This window comes from Gavialis gangeticus, unplaced genomic scaffold (assembly GCF_001723915.1).
Source record: "Gavialis gangeticus isolate Ggan-Ray unplaced genomic scaffold, GavGan_comp1, whole genome shotgun sequence".
NCBI classification, from domain to species: domain Eukaryota; kingdom Metazoa; phylum Chordata; order Crocodylia; family Gavialidae; genus Gavialis; species Gavialis gangeticus.
The window spans coordinates 45,142,721-45,149,086 of NW_017729022.1; positions in this window are offsets into that span (position 1 = coordinate 45,142,721).

Consider the following 6,366-nt stretch of genomic DNA (forward strand, 5'->3'; position numbering starts at 1 on the left):
CCCAACCTCCCACCCCCTGCAGCTCCCCAGCAGCTCCTCAGTCATCTGTCTACCACCTCTCCCCTCTTCCCCCGACATGCACAGCTCTCCACTTACCCATGGGTGCCTACCTTTCCCTGGGTCTTTGTCAGTCTGGGGCAGTACAGTTTTAGAACATAAATCATCCATGGGTATTGGAACAGTGCATCCTGAGATACTGAAGGACTGCAATTTGCTGGTATTGGCCCTGTGGACCAAGCTGCAACATGAGCTACATAACAACCGGAGATAGTCTTTGCCTGAAGAGGAGTAACATTGAGATGTTCAGAGAGCGCTTAGCTCACCCCTTCCTGCCTTATTATGTGGACACTTCCATCTTAAAAGTATTTAGCATATGGGAAAGGTAATGTCAAATGACACCCTAACTGACAGTTGATTGTCAGCATTGACTGACAACAGCCTACCTTTTACCCAATAATCTAGTAGTTACGCTAGACAACTAGGATAAGGATTTTCAACCTTTTTAAACAAGTGTACCCCTTCTGTCTCAAAGTTTCAGCTCATGTACCCCTTTATTTTCAGCTCATGTGCCCCTGATGCATATGCCACTTCCAATGACTATTTAATGTAGAATGCATAAACATAATTGGGAGCAGTGGACACAACACAGGCTCTCTCTTTCTTAAAGGACTGGCCACCTCATTGGGATACAGTCTCTTTCTTTTCAAGCCAAAATAGAGGCACATCTCTAGACTTCTTAGCACTTTTATAGCTGCCAAGTTGGTGAAATAGGAAAGTGCTTAGAGATTTAGATGCCTAAAAGCCATATAAATTCCATTTAGACATCTTAGAAGCAGAGCAGGATCTGAGCCATGGTTTGCAGATATTTGGGCTGGTCCTGAGGGACAGGATCTGATAAGTGGACTTATCTCATGAATCCCTAGAACACATTTTAGTTAATTTTGCTGTGTTATATGAAATTAATGTGTAGTTTTGTCTTTTTAGAAAGCTGATAACATTGCATTAGAGGAATTTTGTGAGTGTGGGATGGGTACACTGAATCAGTTTCACTGAGGGCCTTGAAATTTGACAAGGTGAATCTAATCTGCTAGGTAGGGACCACTATAATTCAGGCTTCAGGGGATTTCAGGGGGAAGCCCAAAATCCAGCATTTCTCCTAAACTCCCACAAAACTGTGATTTGGCCAGAAATGGCCTGAAAACCATGGCAGAGAGGGAGGGTAGGGGAAAAAGTTTAAAAAACTTACCTGAAGCACAGAGAAGAGAGGCAGCAGAGCCTCAGAAACACTGTGGAAGTCCCTCATGTTTCCAGGGGCAGCCTAGTACAGGCTGAGCTCCTGCCGGGGCTCACCTAATCAGGTCATTCAATTCATCACTTTGGTGGGGAGTTTAAAATCCCTGCCCAAAGCAAAGCAGGTAAGTATCCCCTGCCCTAGGTGGGATGCAGGGTGCCAAGGACTCCACAAAGACAGGCTATGTCACCAGAAAATGTCAGTGGCTGCTCCATGCTCACTTGCAATTGTTAACATGAATTTTGCTGCAGTGGACTTTGCCTGAGGGTCAGCATTCCATAAAAGTTTACACTTAAGAAAAGTTGTTGTTTAGTAAAGTTTATTCATTCTGGCTTCACTAAGAATTCAAAGTGGTGACCTTTACTTAAAAGTTGCTGCTTAATAAGTGGTGAGATTTACTTCCTTAAAACAGCTTTAGAACAGCCTGTGTGCTGCTGTTAAATGGTAATCAACCCCATGGTGGGCTCCCTCAGCCAATCAGAGGCATGGGAGAGCCTGTCCTGAAAAATGCCTGAAAGTGGCTCCAGGGAGCCTGCAGGGAGCCCACTTTTCCCCACTACTGCAGCCTGAGTTACAGTGGTCCCTACTGAAAGGTGGCTAACATAGAACAGGAGCAAATCAATGAATTATCTTTTTTCCAGGGATGGTAAGGATTTTTCAACAACATTTCAAAATTCCCAAAATTCTCAAACCCCCAAATTCCCAAAACAATGTGTTTGGTGTTTTTAACTGTTTTAATTTTTTCCCCTACACTGATGTGATGTATCATTGTGCAGGACTAGAGGATAGGAAAGAATTTTTTTCTAAACCTGCAAAGATTTCTCATGGAACGTTAGGCAAATAATTAAGAGTCCAATTTTAATGGAAGAATTTTCACAGTGAGGTGCTACTCAGTGCAATGATCATTAAGTCTTGCAAGATTCTTTTTTCATGTGGAAAGTACGTTACACAGCTCAGGAGGAGAAGATTGCTCACTTTAAAATAAATAGAAATTTTGCCACTAGGTTGTTGGCCAAAGTTTATAGGTACAGTCCTGTTTCCACTGAAATCTGTAGCAAAATTTCAGTTGCCTTTAGAGGGAGTAGGATTAAGCTGACAACCCAACAACATGAAATTAAATATGTCTATTGATTTTGCCAGGCTTTGAGTCAGACACTAAGGGCACTTTTACCAGAATCAGTGATTGGAAACTGGTCTAAACCCATAACAGAACCGAAATTTGGTGCACATAGACTTGTTTAAGATAGGCAACCTGCATACTGCCCTTCCCCCCCAGGCAAATATCTGTTCTGTTCACACTGATCTAAACTACGCCACTTACAGAAAACAACATAACTTAAATTGATTCCACCCTGGGCTTTTGGAATGTCTGTACCTACCCTGAGTGATTTGTCTCAGACCCTACATCAGGTCAAGTGCAGATCTGGGAACAGAGTTCGAGAATGTGAGTCTCTTGTCCCTTGCTGCAGTCACTACCATATATCATAAGAATTTAAAGATAATTTTACATTTGAAGATGAAATATAACATGTTTTTAAATCCACAGAATTATTTTCTAAAATTAAAAATGTGTAAGATATATGCTTAAGACTTAAAAATGTAGTTAGCTTTTCATTTTAAGTCACTTTCTGTCCTCTCTAGGGGCATGAGAACTCTGAACTCATGTTTCCCGGTTCTTCAGTCAAATTGACAATACAAGGACCGGTAACAGATATTCGATAGAAGTGCCATGACAGAGGTAAGAATCATTGTCTTCTAACACTGAACAAGGAACTTTATTCAAATGCATATCTTTACCATTGTCTTCTCTCTCTCTTTCTCTGTCCTCAGGCAGAACTTACCCAGATTTATCCACATTTCTTCTCCCTGATACAGTAAAGCTACCTTCACAAGAACTGTTCTATTCTGACCAACTGTTTTCATTTTCTTGATTTATGGGGTTTATGAAGTCATTTAACTCTGGCAAAGAATCTAACAAGGAAACCTGCAGTTCCTGCTTCCAGATGTACTTTAAAAGAGAAATAGACACAGGCATTTTTGTTTTTGTGGAATTTTGCAAACAAGGGGTCAGATCTTCAGCTAGTGTAAACTGGCAACCTGCACTGACTATAATGGAGCTTTGCTGATTTATTTTCACTAAGGCTTTTTAACTTTTAAAGATACAGAGTAAAAATGTTGCACTTGACCTTTAAAATAATATACACAAAAGGATGAAGTAAAATGCTTGTGTTTGTTCTTGATCCCTTGCTGCTTTGAAACTTAAACAACTGATTTAAAAATAGTTAGGGCCAACATTAGAATTAACACATTCTCACATTCTCAGCTCTCATCTAGTTTCCTTTTGTTCTGCTTTAGGGCCTTAGGTACTAAGTTATTTTTGTTTCAAAAAATAAATAAAGTAAGACTAAGGGAGGGAAAGACTGCAGCAAGACCTGGATAAGTTACAGGGGTGGGCAAACAAAAACAGGATGAGTTTCAATACTGACAAGTGCAGGGTGCTGCACTTGGGCAGTATTAACCAGCAGCACACTTATAGGATGGGAAACTCCCTTCTTGAGAGCACGGAGGCAGAAAGGGATCTTGGAGTCATTATTGACTCCAAGATGAACATGGGCCGACAATGTGAGGTCACAGTTGGCAGGGGTAACTGGACTTTGTGATGCATCCATAGGTGCATCTCAAGTAGGGCCAAGGAGGTGATCCTTCCCGTCTATGTGACACTGGTCAGGCCACAGCTGGAGTACTGTGTTCATTTCTGTGCGCCCCACTTCAGGAGGGATGTGGACAACATTGAGAGGGTCCAGAGGAGGGCCACCCGCATAATCCGGGGACAACGGAGCAGACCCTACAATGAGAGACTGCGGGACCTGAACCTGCAGGCCCTGTTCAGCCTTCACAAAAGAAGGCTGAGGGGGGACCTGGTGACCGTCTATAAACTCACTAGGGGGGACCAGAAGGGTTTGGGAGAGACCTTATTTCCCCTAGCGCCCCCTGGCATAACAAGGAATAACGGCCACAAGTTGTTGGAGTGTAGGTTTAGATTAGACATCCATAAGAACTACTTTATGGTTAGGGTGGCTAGGATCTGGAACCAACTTCCAAGGGAAGTGGTTCTGACTCCTACCCTGGGGGTCTTTAAGAAGAGGCTTGATTCCTACCTGGCAGGAGTCATCTGAGCCCAGTTTTTCTCCTGCTCAGGCAGGGGGTCGGACTTGAAGATCTACAAGGTCCCTTCCGACCCTGATTCTATGATTCTATTATAATGTTATTCCAAAAGTTTGTAAGAAGTCTGCAAAGTTAGTCATCTTATTACAGATAAGACGGTGATACTCATTTTGAGTGATCCTCACAAAGTTTGCATACAGACATTCAGAGAGATTATGGGGAGGTTAGATCAAATTAAAAATAGTCACCTGATCGAAGGTAAATCAGGATGGGTAGGGCTAGCAGGAGGGGTTGGAAGTATTGGTGGGGGGCAAGCAGACTCAAGGGGGTGATCAGGGGGCCCATGGGGGAGATCAGGAGGACAGGCAGAATCCATGGGGGGATTGTAGAGTCAAGTGGAATCTGTGGGAGGAATGAGGGGGGCTAGGTGGGATCCACAGGAAGGATTGGGGGGCAGGCAGTATCTGTGGGAATGGTCATGGGTGATCAGGGGTACAGGTGGCATCTGCAGGGAGATTAGAGAGGTAGCAGTATCCATGTGGGAGTTATGGGGCAGGTGAGGTCCACAGGGGATTGATGGGATCTGAAAGGTTTTGATGGGACATGGGTTGCTTCTGGGACCCATGGGGGGCCTTGAGAAGGGATACAGGGCTATTTTTAGCTCCTGAAGCCTCCCAGTGAACCTACACACCCATCTCTCCTGCTTCTCTCCCCACCCCGCAACACTGAACTTACTTCCTTGACTCCCAACATTGGCAAATTCTCTTAAAACTGGCATTGGGAGCAGCTTGAGGGATGTAGGTGGGGTGGCTGGTCTGCAGGATCGAGCGTGGGGAGTGACTAAAAATAGACTGGTACCAGTGGGGTGGGTAGGAAAAGTGCAGCCCTTGGACTGGGGTCAGCTGCTGGGCTTTTCCAGCCCTGGGGCTGTACAGAAGTTCAATTCACCAGCCTAACCTAGATCAATCTGATTGGAGTGCACATCAATCCAGATCTATCTTTGACCTGGTTCCATTATACTTAGACCAGTCTATGTGTGCTGAACTTCTGTACAGTTCTCACTCAGAGCCACCTAACTAGGGATCCAAGTATAAGGTCCTCACCTGAGTAAACTAAGTTAGATCGGAGGGCCATTTTTAACGTAATTTAACCTCCCCCTCATCCCCACAAATGTCAGTACTTAGATGTAGGGTAGATCTACATCTAAGATTTTTACAGAATTACAGTTAGATCATTCTAAAAATGGCCAATCTGATCTAAGTTAAGTGCCTCTCCAAGGTAGTCTATTTTAGCTTGGGTCTGGTGAGACCAATCTAACTGAACTTCTATATAGTTCCCAGTGCAGTCCCAGGACTGAGAGAGCCCAGCCACTAGCCCCAGTCCTTGGACCGTGCTTTTCCTACTTCCTCCCTAGCACTGGGCTATTTTTAGCCCCCTAGCCCCTTGCCCCATCCCACCCAACATATTTCCCTAACCAGCAAGCCTTAGCAAAATCATCACGCTGTCGGCTAAATCAAGGCCCTTGTTCAGCTCTGAGTTCTCACAAAATCTGGTACTGCCTGTGAATGCTGCTCATTTGGAAACTTCTTCCCCAGCGTATGTGGGAATCTCACCCGGGGGCACTCAGTCCTGTAAGCATATTCATGCCCACAAATTCAGGATTCACCCAAAATGTGACGGCAGGGGCTACTTTCTTTTTTTAAAGACTCACCAGCCACCTGGGGTTGTAACCCTGCTTCTTTAAATACTAGCTGAGCACTAAAACCTTCACTGAGAATACGAAATCTGGGTTTCAATCACTCCTCACCTTGAGGAGACTCGAACAACTGGTTTTCACCTTTCAGAACAGTCATAACATCCTAAAAAATCAGGGTGGGAAGGGACCTCAGGAGGTCATATCTAGTACAACC